We start from the raw sequence: 20,285 nt of genomic DNA, 5'->3' as shown, positions 1-20,285 counted from the left end.
CAAATCAAAGCAAAAGTAAGATAATTGAAATATAATGCATATAGATCACAGTTTGCACCCATCTTGATTAGACAACAAGGTGTTCTTGAAGATTTTTAAGGCATGTTCACATAATTTTCTATATTGAATTTGAACGCGTAGTTCTTTATATTTTTGTTAATGAAGTTCAACAAGTCAATTCTAAAGATGGAAGATTATTTCAATCATTTATTAGTGATCACAAAAAAAAAAAAAAAAAAAAAAAACCTCATTCTATAAAGACATCTTACAGTTTACTTGTCACACCCCAAAACCCACTCGAAGGGCATGACGGTCATTTCACACCTCAAGTCCAAAGGCTCAAAGTGGAAACGATACAAACATTCGTATTGTAATTGAAAATTTACCAATTACCAAATTCCTGTTCAGAGTAGTAGGACAAAATTCTAAAATCTCCAAGTATCAACTTTAAAAAAACTAACACATCAACCAGAGTGTTATTGTCCAAATAACTCTAAATTCAAATAATTTAAACGAAAAATAAATCTTAACATCTAAACAATGTCCAAAATAAAGTTTGAACCAAAATCCTAACAAAGAAAAATTCTCAAGCCTAGCCATCACTCCTCGCCCGAACTGAAAGTACCTGAAAAATTATCAACAAAGGGGTATGAGCTTAAAGCTCAATAAGGAACATCAATGCAGTTTCATGGATCAAACATTTTCAATCATGCTTGCAAATAGGAGATATAACATATACTTATTTTCATAAAAACTTTTGAGTTTGAAATACTAATACATTCAAACTTTTCAACAAACTTTCTCATATCTATTTCAAAACAATTTCTCATCAAAATTAAATCAAATGCATTCAAAATATTTTACTCTGATTATCAAAGAACAAATGGTGCCCAATTAGGTGGGACTTCAAAAATGAGTAACTAACTTTTGAGTTCGAAATACTAATACATTCAAACTTTCTCATATCTATTTCAAAACAATTTCTCATCAAATATAAATCAAATGCATTCAAAATATCTTACTCTGATTATCAAATAACAAATGGTGCCCAATTAGGTGGGACTTAAAAAATGAGTAACTAGTTTCAAATTTGTTCCATTTAAGGTGAATAAAACCAAAAGTCAACAATTATAACCCGTTGACTAAGGGTCATAGAAATGTCAACAATTATAACCCGTTGACTAGGGTCATAGGAACCAGAGTCAAACACTTTATTTCATTAATTCAAACTTACAAAACAAAATATCATATCTCCAAAATTTTTCACTTTTCATAAATAAATAAAGAAGATTCTCAAATATACTTTCCATACAAAACACATATTGGATCCATGCAAAAAGATAAAAATAATATTTTTACACTTTTCAAAATACAATATAAAAAGAAAATTATTTTCTTCTGTAAAAATCTGCATTAATTTCCCTTACCTTGAAGAAGTACTCAAAATCTTGAAGTATTTAACTCTGAATAATTTTTCCTCACCTAACATAATATTATACACAATATTGATTATTGATTATTTATCTAAATATACAAATTTGACAATTTTAAAAATATTTTATTTAGTATTAGGGATCCTAATTAATTTCCTATATTAATATTATTACCATCTAATATTATTTTTAACTTCCTAAACAATAATTTATTTCCTTTTTTCTAACTTATCTAAATTAAATCTTTTAAGAATATTTATTTGCGTTAAACTATTATTACTATTATTTAAATCTCCTACCGAAATTTAACAAATTCCCCATGCAATTCTTTTTTTTTTTTTTTTCAACATGCCAAATCCTTCCTAGCATCTTTCATCAATTTTTTTTTCATCTCTAAAGTCAAAAATTTTAACCTCCATACTCACAATTTTATGTAATTTTCACATCCAAAACTATATAATTTTTAAATTTTTTTTTATCTAAATCTATTCATTTGAGTAATCAAAATTTATTGATCTCCATTAATAAATCAAATTATGTTCATAAATTTTTAATCTTTTTTACTTAGAAATTAATTAAACGAACTCTAATCAAAATTGAGATATTTCAAAGAATATCTAAAGTGTTTAAAACTAATTAACAGATATAAAATATTAATTTAAAGATTAAAAATCTTACCTGAAAAAAAATTAATCTTCAAACCCTAAACCTTCAAACCTTCAACCCTATGCTCTCTGATCTTTCTGATCTCTATGTAAAAGGGTTTTCTAAATAAAGAATAGAGGAAAGATATAATTTATATATAAGGGTTTTCAATACGAAAAGACATTTTTATCCTTATTAAATTACTTTAATTAATTAATAATTTCTAAATTACGATTTTACCCCTAAATTGGGTTTGGGCAATTGCATTACTAATGCAATCTGATTCGAGTTTCTTATAGTTTTTCTTTTCTTGAGCATTAACTCATTGTGAATTAAATTGGTTTTCTCTTTATAATTTTGGAAAGCGCAAAGCATTATTAAGTTGAATTTACCTTTATCAACACAAGATAAAATTCCTACAACTAATACTTTTGATTTATAATGCCAATATATTCTTGGTAAACTAAATTATGACTTTGATTGATCATTTCTCACAAAAGACTTACTGGTTATCGTTATAGTTCCTGTGTTATGCAGTAAAGTACTGATATATTATTTCATTAAACAAAGGTCTTTAAATAGCCATTACACATACAAAAAAATGGCAAGAGACTCTTGACCACTAGCTTAGCTTTAACATGTAAAGCTTACTCTTATAGCTAGGCAAATACAACCTACGTACTGTAACAACTCAAAGAAATGCTTAAGGACTAAGACAACACAATAGACTTCAAAAAAATGTACTGATTACTCAATTTATTCAACATCCTGATTTAGATTCTAATGCTTCTTAGTTACATATCAGTGGGTACAATACGTATGTATTTAGTAATCTTGTCATGCACCGGTTTTCCATCTATTTTGCTCACATCTAGAGTCATGTAATCCTCACATGCAAAATTACAAGTGCATACAAAATTAATGTTGCTGGTACTCTTTAAGTACATATATCCTCTAAAATTTCCTACATTTTGGAGGAAGAAAAACCCCAAAGTTCATTATAAAATGTCAAGGCTGCCTCAGTTTTGTCAAAGCACATCTTGGTGATAAGATTATCGGTAGGCTAATGGAGTTTTGTATTTATAAAGTATAAATTTTTCTACTTTTTTGTTATACTTAATTAAAACAAGGTTTAACTAAAGATGATTAGCCATTTGATGAGTTTTGTTTCATAGTCTCGTTTAAAGACAACTTACTTTATTTTGATTGTAATTTCAAAACTTTACTGGAATGCTGAATGATTGATGCCATTTTGTTCTACAGCTTTGTACGTCTAATATTGTTTTTAAGAAACTTCAATGATGTTTAGCAATAATTTGGGATGTATTTAACCTTCATTAGTAGTGTTAATGAATGTTTGCTTTATATTCATTACAATAAATTTCACATTTTGCTATCATAATTTTAGTCATAAATAAATTTTTATGAAAAAAAGAAGAATTTTACAACAAATTTTATTTTTATGGTAAAAAATATTTTTTTTAGGTGAAATTTATATTCATAGTAAAATATCATATTTAACCACATGGTAAATAATTTTCCATAAGATTTTAATATAAATTTTGTATTTATGACCAAAAGTCAAATTTAATTGCAATGTTATTTATCAATTTGAGTAGATATTAGAAAAATTTTGAAGGTAACAAATACATTTTTTTGTCTTTCAAATTGACCCATGTCATGATGGAGAGGGTCGATCCTAAAGGCCGGATTTTTTGTAAATGTACAATTTTTTTTTTAAATAAAAATTTTAAAATATGGTAGATTGGAAAGTATTTCCAAATCTATTGCAATTTGGACCACATCAGCTGCTGATGTGGAGAAGAAACTGGCATATTCTTAAAAAAAGCTTTTTTTCTTTCTTTCTTTTTCTCATATCTTCCAAACCAAAAAAGCCTTCTTCTTTCCTTTTCTCATTTTCCCCCAACCAAAAATGCTCTAGTCGTTCCCTTTTTCCCCCCTTACCCATTTCCTTCATTTGATTTTCTTCTTCCCCTAGAAAAAAATGAAACTCCGGACAAACATTTACCCATAACTCTAAAAGCATCCATCATTCGGCTGTCCCCTAGGCACAATAGCCATTCAAATACAGTAAAAAAAAATGTTGTACAAACTGTGATTAGAGATTCAGAGACGTAGGAAAGGCCATCAAGAGTGAGTTTTTATTGTGTGTTTTATTTATTTATTTCTTTGTTCTTTTTTTTTTCTTTCTATTTACTTTTGTGACTTTGTTTGGTTGTTGAGAAAGTTGCAGTTTTTATTTTAAGGGGAAGAAGAGAAAAAGGATAATAAGATGGTGGTGGTGGATTAGTGGAGTTGAAAGTGGTAATGCATAGTTTCTATTGTTTATTTTTTATTTATAAATTTGTAAAGTTTAGATTAGGATTAGGAATTTGGAGAAAAAGAGGATGAGAGGGCTACTTTTGTAACACCCAAAATAAACTTTAGGGGCAAAATAATAAATTAAAAATTAATTAATTAAAATCATTAAAGGTAAAAGAGTCATTTTACAATTAAAAATCCTATGTATAAATTAGATTTTCCTCTTATCTTCTTTATTCAGAAAACTCTATTAACAAAAAATCAGAGAATTTGAGAACATAGGGCTAAAGGTTTGGAGGTCTAGAGTTTGAAGTTTAGATTTTTCCAGGTAAGATTCTAACCCTAGTTAATATATTATATTTGTTAGTTAGTTTTGAACACATTAGATATTCTTTAGAAAATTTTAATTTAGATTAGGGTTAGTTTAGTTAATTTATTTTAAGATCAAAAGATTGAAATTATGAATATAGGTTGTTTCATTGATGAAAATAGCGAAATTCGAATTTTTTTTAGATGAATAGATCTAAACAATGAAATTTTAAAAATTAAATGAGTAAATAAATCTATGATTATATGTGGCTTAAGGGATTGGAAAATAATAAGAAAAAGAATTGCATGTTTCTAGATTTTGAATTTAAGGCACTAAAGAAAGAAAAAAAAAATTAATATGTAATCGTGAGAGGCAAAGAGTGGTAGTGGAATAAATTAAAATAATAATAATGAGTAGAATTGGTGGGGTTGTTGGAGTTGTTAAAAGTACATGGGGTATTTTGTTAAGTAAGGGGGGACATTGGGATTAATAAGAATAATGATAATAATGATATTAATAATAATAATAATAATAATAATAATAGTAAGAATTGTGTGATTTGGATGCTTGTGAGAAACTTACAATAGGGTTGTATGGATGTTGCGGGGTACCAAAAAAAAATATAGTAATAATAATAGCAATTTTTTTTAATAAAAGTTTTAATTTAGTTTAAGTATACAAAAGAAATAAATGGTTGAATAAGATTTTGAAGAAATATGAGTTTATAAAAAAATTGAAAATTCATTAAATTATATTATTATTGTTTAAGAAGTTGAAAATAATATTGGGTAGTAATAATATTAGCATGAAAAATTAATTAGGATCCCTAATACTAAATAAAATATTTTTAGGATTGTCAAATTTTTACCTTTAGATAATTGTGTATAATATTATGTTAGGTGAGGAGTAAATTCGTCAAGCTAAATACTTCAAGTTTTTGAGCACTTATTCAAGGTAAGGGAAATTAATGCAGATTTTTATAAAATAAAATAATTTTCTTTTTATATTGTATTTTGAAATGTGTAAAAATATTATTTTTATCTTTTGGCATGGATCAAATATGTGTTTTGTATGGAAAGTATATTTGAGAATTTTCTTTGTTTATGAAAAGTGAAAAATTGAGGAGATATGATATTTTGTTTTGTAAGTTGAATTAATGAAATAAAGTGTTCGACTCTGGATTATAAGGCCCTAGTCAACGGGTTATAATTGTTGACATTTTTTGCCTTAATCAACGGGTTATAATAGTTGATATTATATGGCCCTAGTCAACGGGTTATAATAGTTGACCTTATGACCCTAGTCAATGGGTTATAATTGTTGACATTTGGTTTTGTTCACCTTAACTAGAACAAATTTGAAACTAGTCACTCATTTGTGAAGTCCCACCTAATTAGGCACCATTTGTTAATTGACAACCAAAGTAAAGATATTTTGAATGCACTTGATTTGGTTTTGATGATAAATTGTTTTGAAATGGATATGAGAAAGTTTTGTTGAAAAGTTTGAATGTATTAGTATTTTGAACTCAAAAGTTTTTATGAAAATAAGTATATATTATATCTCCTATTTACAAGCATGATTTAAAATGTTTGATCCATGAAACTGTATTGATATTCCTTATTGAGCTTTAAGTTCATGCCCCTTCGTTGATATTTTTTCAAGTACTCTCAGTTCGGGCGAGGAGTGATGGTTAGGCTGGGGAATTTTTCTTTGTTAGGATTTTGATTCAAACTTTATTTTAGACATTATTTGAATTTGGAGTTATTTGGATAATAACACTCTAGTTAATGTGTTAGTTTTTTTTTAAGTTGATACTTGGAGATTTTAGAATTTTGTCCTACTACTCTAAACAGGAATTTGGTAATTGGTAAATTTTCAGTTACAATATGAATGTTTGTGTCGTTTCCACTTTGAGCTTTTGGGCTTGAGGTGTGAAATGACCGTCATGCCCTTGGAGTGGGTTTTGGGGCGTGACAACTTTTATAGAAATTGCTTATTTAGCTATAAATTTGAATGAATTGCTTCCAGTTTATATGTATTAAAAAAAAAAATCATAACAACAAACAAAAAAAATTGAATAGTTCAGATTGCCTGAAGTTAACTAAAATTTGATTAGATTGGATACAATTTTTATGAAACCTAAAAATGCTCAATCCAAACTTAACCCATTCCCACATTTTTAGTTACAAAATAAGTTTAGATTAGGTTTAGATTGATTAGATTGGACACTAGTTGGATGATTGATTAGGTTTAGATTGATTAGATTGGACGCTAGTTGGATGATTGATTAGGTTTACTATAAAGGGGTCTAGCTAATCTACTAAGGTTTTGATATATGGTCTAGCATGGTTTAATAATCCTAAAAAACTTTGAAGGGTTTTTAAATCTTCTAGTTTATTAGGAAAATTGTTTATTTTTTGAACTATATGGTTTTGCAATTTTATTTGTCCACTTTCTTATTCTAATCCTAAGAATTCAATTTGGGTTTTAAATAATTTTAATTTCTTTTTACTAACTATTAATCCATGGCTAATTAACTCTTCAAAAATAAATTCTAAATACTTTATATGTTCCTAAAAAGTATATGAAAATATTAGAATATCATCAATATATACAAGAACAAAATAGTATGTACTAAAAATATTATCCATCATTCATTGAAATATTTGTGTAGCATTTTTTAGTCTAAATGACATTACATTCCTTATTGAAAGATTCTTAAGGAGATCGACCATTGTTATGATTTTTTTTTTTAAAAAAATTATATCTTCTAAGGTTAGTTTGTATCTAATGACATCATAATAATAAATATTTAAATAGTAATTAAATAGTAAATTGACAATATTAACAACAATTAGAGCTACAAGCCTCTAACTTGGGTTTGTTTGTTTGATTGGATTTGGAGCTAACTTAAATTAATAAACAATCAACCAATATTGTAGCTTAACTCAACCTCTAACCAAAATGCTCAATCCAAACTTAACCCATTCCTACATTTTTAGTCACAACTTAAGTTTGGATTAAGTTCGGATTGATTAGATTGGACACAAGTTAGATGAAACCTATTTGATTAGATTGGACACAAGTTTGATGAAACCTAAAAATGCTCAATATAAACTTAACCCATTCTCACATTTTTAGTTACAAATTAAGTTTAGATTAGGTATAGATTGATTAGATTGGACACTAGTTGGATGATTGATTAGGTTTACTATAAAGGGGTCTAGCTAATCTACTAAGGTATTTTATTATGGTTTAGCATAGTTTAATAATCCTAAAAAACTTTGAAGGGTTTTTTAATCTTCTAGTTTATCAGGAAAATTGTTTATTTTTTGAACTATATGGTTTTGTAGGTTTATTTGTCCATTTTCTAATTCTAATCCTAAGAATTCAATTTGGGTTTTAAATAATTTAAGTTTCTTTTCACTTACTATTAATCCATGATTAATTAATTCTTCAAAAATAAATTCTAAATGCTTTATATGTTCCTAAAATGTATGTGAAAAAATTAGAATGTCATCAATATATACAAGAACAAAAGAACATTGACTAAAAATATCATCCTTCATTCGTTGAAATATTTGTGGAACATTTTTTAGTCCAAATGACATTACATTCCATTCATATAACCCACAAGGACATAAAAATGTTGCTCATGTTTTACTCTCTTCATCTAATCTAATTTGCCAAAATCCACTTTTACAATCTAATTGAGAAAGGTATTTATAGCCTTGAATTAAATTGATTAAAGAATTTTTGTTCAGTATCTTATAGACATCATCATATGTATTGTCATTTAATATTTTATAATTAATAATCATCCTACCTTTACCTCTTTTTTCGTCATTATGATTTCTAACTAACAAAACTAATGATCTATGAGGACTAAAGCTTGGTTTAATAAGGTTATTTTGCAATAGTGAACAATTTGATAAAATATGATGAGTTGGAGGACAAGTTGTGTCATGTTATGTTGATTGATCGCACTCATACCATGTTATCCATGATATTTCGGTATTCAATTCTTATGCCAATTGGAAATGGGAACATTAACTATATACAATTACCAATTAAAGATTATGATAATGTAAGGTTAATGTTTCATGTTGTAGCACAAATCCCACCATCAAATACTATTGAAATGTACTTTCAAACATGTCAAAGAGATCATTCATCTGGGCTAAGTCCATCATTTGATCAAGAAATTATGGGTCATGATGTGAAAGTACCAACAAAGGGAAATTTGGCAATGCATATTGATGATATAGAGGGGAGTTTGACACGCAATAACAAAATGGGGTGGGGGGGACTTTGACACACAATGACAAAATGGGGGGAAATTTGGCAATAGTGACTCAGTTGGTTATGATAGCAACAAACAACTATGTTGACATCTCATTTACAAATGAAAATGATGATGTGGAATTTTATGATGAGGACGAGATTAATGAGAAGAATTATGATGATGAACCTCCAACAAATAAGGCTTCTTTAAATGATGGTCAACATATTATGCCTTCCCCAATGTAAGCATGACTATTAAGCATCTCACATCATGTACCGGATTGTGGAATGAATGCAATGAGTTGTTTAAAGGATTGAGATTTGAGAGTAAAGAAGACTTGCAATATGCCATAAAACATTATTCAATATATTGGAATCAACATTTGGTTGTTTGTGAATCATAACCACAATTGTGAGCAGTAAGATGTAAGAAGTGGCAGGAAGGACGTAATTGGAAGCTTTGTGCATGTCATCGTAAAAGCCATGGAATGTTTGAGATAACCAAGTACACAGATCCTCACACTTATGTTTATTCTAAATTATCACACAACCACTCTCAACTGGACTCTACATTGATTGCAAGAGAGAACCAAAATGTAGTTTAAAGGGATCACACCACCTTTATTGCTACATTGCATGAGATAGTGAAGAATAAATTTGGATATGATGTCCATTATAAGAGAATTTGGGAAGCTAAGAGAAAGGCAATGCTTAGAGTATTTGGTGATTGGGATGGATCTTATCAATTATTTTCAAAGTAAATGAACATCCTTAAGCTAACTAATCCTAGAACAAAGATTGTTTAGAACACAATACCTTTATGAGGGATTTCTAGGAATGTGTGTTTTATGCGTGTTTTTTAGACATGTGGGTCAAGTGTTGAAGGGTTCAAGCATTGTGATTACTACTCAAAAAGTGCTATTTCATAGCTTGTAATTAACTCTTTTAAACACTTTTGAGTAGTAGTTATTACCTTTTAACCCAATTAACATATTAAGGACCCTTGCAATCAATTCTAATCAAATTGTGTTAAGTTTTGGTGTTTTGATAGCTTTTTGATCACCAAAGCAATCCAAGATTGAGGAGAGTTCTTTGGAATCCATGGCAAGGCAATGGAAAGCTCAGAAACATAAAGAACCGAAGTTTTGAAGTCCTTTGCCATAAGCACATCCGGAATTCTGTCCGGACACACCATCGGAGGGCGGCGGAACGTGGGCTGTGGCATAGCTCATTCCACCCGGATGTCTCACATCCGGAATCTGCCCGGCCAACGTTCTACCTTATCCAGATGTATCATAGCCGCCATTCTGCCCGACCAACATTCTACCACCCGGATGTCTCACATCCGGAATTCTGCTCCGCCGACATTCCACCCGGATGTATCACATCCGGAATTCTTCTCTGCTGACATTCCATCCGGATATTTCGCATGCGGTGCCTGACGCAAGATGGGAGAGGAGGGCGTTTCAACTTCCCCGGTTGGACATATCCGGATCCTCTTATAGCCCCTACCCGGAGAGTTTCGCAGCCATTTTGCACAGTGCCGCGGTGTTCTCTTGAAGCTTCCCGATATGTGCGACCGACATTTTGAGATATTTTGCTTTAGATATTTTGATGTCTAAATCCCCAAACTCTCCTTGTAACCCACCTATCATAGGATTCCTTAGTCATTAAGTTTGAAAAAAGGGTGAATAACTTCTTATATATAGTTTGTAATATCGATCATATAATCGATCATAATATAGAATCTCTCAGGAGCTTGTTCTCAGAGATCAATCCTTTGTACAGTTTTGGGAAGGAAGTAAAATACAAAGCACTTGCTCTGCTTTTCATATATATTTTTTTGTTTTCTCGTTCTTTTTATTTCTAGCCAATCAAACTCTGAGGATTTTTCCTCAGAGGATGAGAGGCTAGGCTCTTCGTCTCTTGGAGTGAGGAAAGCTGAGTAAGTTTCCACATGCATAAATTGGAAGTTTTGTTGTTTTAGTTTTTAATGAAGAGAAAGTGTGACCCGTTAATGGTTTTTATCTTTTTAGTTAACTTAAAACGCCTTTAAATCACCTGGGCCAACACTTGGTAAGGCAAGTGATCTCCATCCATTGAGATACACTAGTTTATCTCTTGCGAGCCTTTGGGAGGTGGTTTGAAGGTAGGATTTTCTAGAATAGCCAACACTTGGTAAGCTTTTGGACTCCAAGGAGACATCCATTAGTTATCTCTTGCGAGCTTTTGACGGGAAATCCAAGGTTAAAGATCACCTTGAATGGCAAGTGCTAGGTGAGAGGTATGAGCCATTGCAAGGTGCGTCAGTAAGAGGGATTTAGTGTTTGAACCCATTAATGGGAAGCATCTGTACAACACCGGTTCGGGAAATAACTATATGTTAAATCCCCAATGCGAGGAAAAGAAACAAGTGACCGGAACTTTCCTTTTTGTATGAGGAATTTGAGCCTAGTGATCTGAAACTCCAAGAAACACTTTTCTTTGTAAGTAAAATCAGTTACTATTTTTGATTAGTTTAAAACCAAACCTTTCAAACATCTTTATGTTTTCTTTTAAAGCTAACCTTGAAATGAAAAGGCACCAATTTAGCTTTGAATTAATATCAATTGTGAAGTGAAAACCCATCCCAGTGAACGATCCTAGAGCCACTATGTTATAGTAGCTTTGTCTCTGCTACCCTAGTTCATGGTGTAATAGGTTATAAATTTTGTTGATTATTCCCTGAGGACCAAAATCAAGGGACACCAGTTGGACATGTATCAAATGGCACCACTGTTAGGGACCATTGAGAGGACATGAATCAGCTGAGACACCAATTGGGAACGAATCACATTGCAGACCATTTATACAAATTGATGGTATGTTCTTATATGGAAAATACATGGGGAAGCTTTTAATTGCTACTTCAATTGATGCAAATGGTCATATATTCCATTTTGTGTTTGCAATTTTCTGAGGAGGAATCACAGGATAGTTGGTCATGATTTCTTATTGTATTAAGATGTCACGTCACTCAAAGAGAAGGAATATGCCTAATTTTAGATCACCATGCAGGAATAAATGTTGTTGTTAGAAATCCATTAATTGGATGGAGATCCTTCATGCATAACATTGATATTGTCTTAGGCATGTAGTGAGCAATTTTAATAACAAATTTAAGAATAAGGTCTTAAAAGAGTTGGCATATATAGTTGGATCTGAACATCAACCTCGGAAGTATGAGAGATGCATGGAGGAGTAAAAACGACTAAATGAAAAAAGTGTGGGTTGGTTTTCAAAGTTAGACATTAAAAAATGAACTCAAACATATGATCTAGGATATCAATATGGGTGGATGACCACAAATATTGTTGAATGCACAAATGGGGTGCTTAAAGGAGCGCAAATGTTACCTACCACTGCACTTGTTTAATTAACTTTTTATCGATGTGTGTCATACTTTGAGACTCGTAGAGCATAGTTACATGCTAGAATGGCAGCTGGAGATGTATATACCATGTATGCGGTTGATAAATTTAAAAGAGTTGAAGTCGAAGCTAATGAACATACTATGACTATATTCCATCGAATTAATCAAACATTTGAAGTAATTACTGCTCTCCATGGGTTTCATATAGATAAAGGACGTAAAAAAAAAAAAAATTGTTAAGTTGAATGAAAGTACATTTAGTTGTAATAAGTGGCAATCATTTGGCATTCCATGCTCACATGTGTTACCTGTTTATGCTCATATGAGGATTGATAGTTAGGAATTTGTTGAAAAATACTACAAGATGAATGCCTATGCCAGTAGTTATGCTCTTGAATTTAATCTCATTTTGTATGAATCTTATTGGTTGTATCTTGATTTTCCTATTCTCCACCCTGACCTAACTTTGATGAGGGTTAAGGGGAGTTCTAAATCATCAAGGATAAGGAATAAAATGGATTTGAAGGAACCAAGCATTAGGGTTCGATGTGGCTTATGTAAAATAGAGGGGCATAATTGTCATAACTGTCTCACAAAAGATGGTAGGCGATCCTCTAACCCCCTTTCTCATGAAAATTAAAGTATAAAAGATTATCCATTTTGATAATATGATTTTTATGTAAAGTCTTTGAATTTATATTCATATAATGTTAACAAGAATTAATGGTTATTTACTATATGCAGGTATCACTGCACGATGGAGCTGGGACCATTGAATCCTACAGTTCTACATGGATAGGGCACACACAAGTCATCTCTAGCATGGACAGGTGTTGACTCTAAGGAGCTTCATTGTCGACATTGCGAGACAACTTTCCATCACACCAACGGACTCAATGGGCGTATTATTCCATTGTTGTAGCAAGCAGACTCTATGGTGTTGCACGCTTAAGATTCATTTCCTTAGATTGGCACCTTATTACTAAATTTGTCGAGAAATAGTGACCTAAGACTCATACCTTCCATTTAACTTAGGGGGACTGCACGATTACACTACAAGGCATTGCCATTCTTCTTGGACTACTAGTAGATGGAGTTGTACGTTACTGGTAGCACATGTTTAGATTGAAAACATGTATGTTATTCTGTATTAGGACTCACTCCTAGAGATATAGACATAGATGGGTAGTGTCTTCATCTTATATGGTTGGGTTAGAGCTTCCTTATTTTAACACCAGATGCTGATGAAGAGTCTACTCGACGTTATACTAGGGCTTATATCTTATAACTTATTTGAGGTTTTCTATTTTCAAGAAAGTCTATAAATAATGTGCATCTTGTGTTTTTATCCTTTTTAAAGAATTTTGAGGTTGTTGGTAGGGATGGTTGGGATAGTACCTGTTTAGCCTGGCTTTATCAACAATTGTGTCGAGCCTCTTAGATTGATACACATGATATATCTAACCCACCAATTTTGCTCAAGTTATGGGTATGGGAGAGGTTCCCATGTATTCCACCTAATCTTTTATATATAGCTCCACATGATGACCAGCTGCCTCTACCTCCATTAGTTATTCGGTATATATTATAATATTGCCACAAATTTTAATATTACGAGGATACATGTAAAAACTTAAATTATAACATTTATTTATTTATTTATGCTTTGTTATTTTGTTTTTGTAGTTGGAGAGATGAGTTTCGTACTACTTCGATTAGCATGCCCGTCTTAGCTTAGTATAGGCACCATCTTGATCGATTTACAGTAGATCAGGTGATGGAAGTGTGATTCATTTCTTATACTTGTTTCTCTAAACAAATTCCAGACCACTGATTATATCCAACCTTTCTTGAGTACAAACTTTATGGCAACCTTATGTTGATGACATGAATGTTGGTCTTCATGACTATTGTACTGTTGGGAAAGATATATGGTGTACTATCTCACCTTTGATAAGTTTCCACATAGTTGAATGGCATAGACCTAATCGAGTATTGCGGCAGTTTGGATTTCGTCAAGGGATTCCTCAACCATGTGATAATGAGTTAATCTTACATAAATGTGATTTAAGAGGTAGACATGATGTTGATTGGACTACTCGACATGGAGACTACATTCGATGTTGGAGCTCTAGGTGTGAGCATATTGCTAGAGGCGAGATGGTTATAGGTCCATTGAGGTATCATGATCCATACATGGTGTGGTATCACTCCATTACTATTCAGTTTCTTACTTAGACCAGGTCCTTCCATGAACTACTGGTAATTTTCATGTCTTATATTTTTATTAAATTTTATTTTATTTTTATAAGAATTTAATTTATCTCTTCTTAGACTTACAGACTACCAGCATACATTAGATATATGATATTGCGCCTCCAAATGATTTGCACATTCGTAGACTGTACTACTATATTAGAGGCCATACATGAGATAGATCGCTTAGATGCTTCATTTAGCGTTGATGCTATTACACAGCTCCAGCCTCGATTAGGAGATGTACGACCTACAGGACAAGGGCCTTATATAAAGGAGATTAGGCATACACCAGTTGTTGCCCAAGCACAACCATCGATTGAAATTAGTCCACCACCTCATCAATAGCTTATGTCATCCATTGCAACACCTTTGCAGGATCAGACTTTATTTAGTGTTGTTGTTGCTACACAACTCTAGCCTCGATCAAGAAGTGTACAAAGAGAGGAGGAAGGGCTCATAGGAAAAGGACTAAGCATACATCTGTTCTTAGAGATGCCCCATCGACTGACATCAACCCACCAACTATTGAGAAGACTCCTATTACACTTGTGGAGGAGCCTTCCACCTCACTTGTAGTACCATTTGTTGCATCATCACCACAACCAATAGAGGCTACATTGGTTGATGAGGAGTTAGTTCATATAGTAAATAATGATCAACAAGGACAAAAGAATGATCGTGGCAGAGAACATGGTCGAGGACGTGGTAGGGGACATGGTTTTCAAGCTCATGGTGAGGTACATGTCAGCTCCATAGAGCCAATAATGGAACATGCACATCATGGACATCCATAATGGAAGAGGAAGGCTCCTTCATGCGGTACACATTGAGGATGTTACTACATATGACTTGTATTTTGGATACTATTAGTATTTTGCATATCATTATTTTGGACAAATACTCATGATGTATATTTATACTTGTTATATTTTGGATTGACTAACTTTTTATTGACATAAGTTCTATAGTATTCTACCTATTTTGGACTTATTTTACACAAAATAGTATTGTTTCTATTTTGGAAAGGTGTCAATTTGATTAGCTTTGGATTGAAATGTCAAAATATTGATTATAATGTATGTCACGTCCTAAAACTCACTCCAAGGGCATGACAGTCATTTCACACCTCAAGCCTGAAGGCTCAAAGTGGAAGCGACATTCATCTTGTAACTAGAAATTTCCAATTACCAAATTAGTGTTCAGAGTAGTAAAATAAATAAATTCTAAAATCTTCAGATATCAATTTTAAAAAAAACTAACACATCAACTTAAGTGTTATTGTCCAAATAACACCGAACTTAAATAATTCAAATGAGAAATAAATTTTAACATCTAAACAATGTCCAAACTAAAGAGAGTTTTAACAAATATCCTAACAAGCCAATTTCCCCTCCTAACCGTCACTCCTCGCCCGAACTGAGGATACCTAGAAAATTATCAACAAAGAGGGATGAACTCAAAGCCCAATAAGCAACATTAACACAATTCCATGGATCAAATATTTTCAGTTATACTTACTAATAGGAGATATAACATATACTCTATGTATAAAACTTTTGAATTAAACATGCTAATACATTTAAAGTGTTCAACCAAATATATATATATATATATATCAAAATTATTTCATATTCATTTCAAATCAAATAAATTTCAATTGTTTTCACTCTGGTTATCAAATAACAAATAGTGTCCAGTTAAGTGGGACTTTACAAATGGGTGGCTAGCCTCAATTGCTCTTTTTAAGATAGATGGAACCAAACACTACTAGTACTAGTAACCTCTAACCAAACCTCTAGAGGCTAGGGTCCACATCAATTACATTCTCCACCACAATGTAAAGGTCAACTATTATATCTCGTTAACAAGGGTTGAACAAACCAAAGTCAAATTCTTTGTTTTATTTATTCAAACTTACAAAAGCAGAGTATCATATCTCCACAATTTTCATTTTTCATAAACAAAGAAATTGCTCAAATATATTTTCCATGCAAAACATATATTTTATCCATGCATTAAAAAAAATCAAAAAAAAATTTTTACACATTTCAAACTACAATATAAAAAGAAAATTATTTTTTTTTTTACAAAATTCGCATTAATTTCCCTTACCTCAAAGGAAGTTCTCATAAACCTTGAAGAAAAAAATAACTCTAGAAAATCTAGTCTTCACCTAACATAACATAAAAGAAATAACTATTATTACTAGTATCTTATTTATTAACTTAAAACTAAATATCATTATTTTATTTGTTATCAATTTTAATATCCAACCAACCCATTACTCACTTGTCTCCAGCACACACTAAAACCTATAAAAAGAAACAATATATATATATATATATATTTGTTTTGTCCAATGCCTTCCTCTAGTGCACACACATCTTTTTTCTTTTTCTTTTTTTCTACCCTAACACACCTGTGTTGAGGCCTCGCGTCCCTGATGATCCACGTAGTTGCCAAATGGATGGATGCACGATCTCAACCAATATAGGTTATTGATTCAGTCGTTCCACCTGCAAAAAGCATCCGGACAGGGTGTCTGGACGCACCCTCCGATGGTTTTGTCAGCCATGGTCAAAGAGAGAGAGATGAATATATATATATATATATATATTTGTTTTGTCCAATGCCTTCCTCTAGTGCACACACATCTTTTTTCTTTTTCTTTTTTTCTACCCTAACACACCTGTGTTGAGGCCTCGCGTCCCTGATGATCCACGTAGTTGCCAAATGGATGGATGCACGATCTCAACCAATATAGGTTATTGATTCAGTCGTTCCACCTGCAAAAAGCATCCGGACAGGGTGTCCGGACGCACCCTCCGATGGTTTTGTCAGCCATGGTCAAAGAGAGAGAGATGAATCAGTTGGCCTTTTTCTAGGTATTCGAAGCTTACCTTCCTCTTTGTGTGAAGGCTTATATATATATCGTTCCAGAAGCACTGTTTCCCTCTTTAATGGCAGGGAGATATTTTGTGTTGTCATCATGACACTAGGTGGTGTCAGGGTCATCATCACCCTATGGGCAGCTGACAGAGATCGTGGTAGGTGATGCGGCTGTCAGAGATCGTGGTAGGTGATCATGTGAAATGATCGTGGGAAGTGACTTGTTGTCACTTCATCTTGTCCCTTCACTCTGCAGGTGGCGGAACGTGGGTCATGGCAGGCTGTTGTGATAACGTGTAAGACTTGCTTACCTCAATCAATGATCAGGGCAATCATATCCGGATGGACTATGTTGGTCATTCGGATGCTTTGTGGAAGACGTCCGGATGTTTATGCTTTATGAGTGTCGTTTGGTCTTCCTTGAGGTAGTCCGGATAGGAGAAGCACGTCGTTCGGATGCTTTGTGGAAATCGTCCGGATGTTCATGCTTCATGAGTGTCGTTTGGTCTTCCTTGAGGTAGTCCGGATAGGAGAAGCGCGTCTATGTGTACTTTTAGGGAAATCCGGATGAGGGCGATCCGGATGATAACGCGTGCTACGTGTCACTGTGAGATACGTGCCACGTGTTCTTGGAGGGAGGGGTCCCTACAACCTGCAGCACAACCTGCATATTCATCATTTTTTTTTCATTACCTCTGATTGTCACTTTCTCTACACTTTCAAAACACATAAACCCTATATTTCCTAATCATCCTTGTACACACAAGAACTACAAAACCTATTACTATTATTATTATTATTTTACACTTCCAGAAATCACCTAACACAATAAAATCATGTAATCTTCTCATTATTTTTCAATCCCCTAAGCCACACATAACGATATATTCATTTACTTTTTCTTTTTGTAATTCCATTTCTTAGATCTATTCATCTAAAAAGAATTTTGAATTTCTCTATTTTCATCAATAAAACAACCTATATTTATAATTTCAATATTTTGAACTAATTTTTTTTAGATAAACTAACCCTAACCTAAATCGAAATCTTCCAAAGATGTTTTTTTTCTTTTTTTCTTTCTTTTTTATTCATCTAAAAACTTAAGATTTCCCAATTCCCTAAATTTCCCAATTTCCAATAATAAAACGACTCATATTCTTGAATTTCCAATATTTTGATCTAAAAAAAATTAAATAAACTAACCCTAATTTAAATTGAAATTTTCTAAAGAATATCTAATGTGTTCAAACCTAACTAATGAATATAATATATTAATTTAGGATTATAATCTTACTTGGAAAAATCTAAACTTCAAACTCTAGACCTCCAAACCTTGAGCCCTACGCTCTCCAATTCTTTGATTTTTTTTTTTTTTTTAATAGGGTTTTCTGAATAGAGAAGATAAGAAGAAAATCTAATTTATACCTAGGACTATTAATTGAAAAAAGACCCTTTTACCCTTAATGAGTTTAATTAATTAATTAATTTATAATTTACTATTTTACCCCTAGAATTAATTTGGGGTGTTACAATATATACAGGTGATAAACTTTAAACATCTAGTTGTATATACGGTAATACTAATTAAGAGATGTAATTTTTTTTTTCTTTTGTGGAATGTGTCTCTTCAAGATGAAAAACTTACGATTATCTTAAAAACTTGGCTCATGCATGTATATCTTAAAAAATTGAACTTTATTTATTTTTAAACTCATTTAAAATAAAATAGTACTAGCGATTATTAATTTTAAATTATTATTATTTATTTTTAAAAAATAAATAAACTATGCTTTTATGAGGATGTTAATACTTATGTTTTTATCATATTTATAAATATAATATTATTATTTATATTTTATTATAAACTATTTATTTTTAATTATAAAATAATTTTTATTTATAGTAATATTTGAATTAAATTTAGTTTTTATTATATAAATTGAATTTTCAATTTTCTTTACAAAATCAAACAAGTTTTTAGTTTTTTATTTTTTGAAAAGTGCTTTTAAAAATAACTAGTATCAAATGAATCAAAATAAGAGATCAATTGAAATCCCACTTATAAGTGGGATCTTATTTCCATTGGAATCATTTTTTATTACATTCTCATTGTCATATGAGTAATTTAAATATGAGAATGAAAGAGAAGAGGAATGAGATGTTCATTTTCACTCTCCATTCCTACATATCAAACACGGCCTAAGTTTTTTTTTTTTTGGTAATTCTCTTTGGAATAGCTTGGAGCTGGTAAGGAATGAATAAAAGAAAGTGAGATAGGAAAAGATTAAATATGCATTGGCATTTAGTAATTTTTGGAAGCAATAGAGATGCCAAAGAAGACTGAATTCCCCTCATAGAAATGTGTCTTTGGAACCTCATATAGAGTTGGGAAGACACTGATGTGCCTATTTTATTATTTGTTTCTCAGAGGGAGCCCCATGTTACCTTGCATTGGCATAAGCATACAACATAGACTAGTGGTTGCTTGGATACTTCTCGGGTTTGATTCTTACCACCATAAATCCTTGTTTATGTTGGGTTTGTTTTATAAGTTTATTTTGAGCAATTTTCAGGGCTAAAAATGATTTTCCAAATTGATTTTTGACATTAAGGATTATATTTCTTAATAAAATATCTCCTTTTTTAAATCTATTTTCATTATAAAATTGAATAAATAAAACAAAAAATAATTAAAAATATGATAAAAATTTAAAATATAAAATTAAAT

The sequence above is a fragment of the Vitis vinifera genome, chromosome 14, assembly GCF_030704535.1.
Source record: "Vitis vinifera cultivar Pinot Noir 40024 chromosome 14, ASM3070453v1".
NCBI classification, from domain to species: Eukaryota; Viridiplantae; Streptophyta; class Magnoliopsida; order Vitales; family Vitaceae; genus Vitis; species Vitis vinifera.
This window is presented reverse-complemented; position numbering follows the sequence as displayed.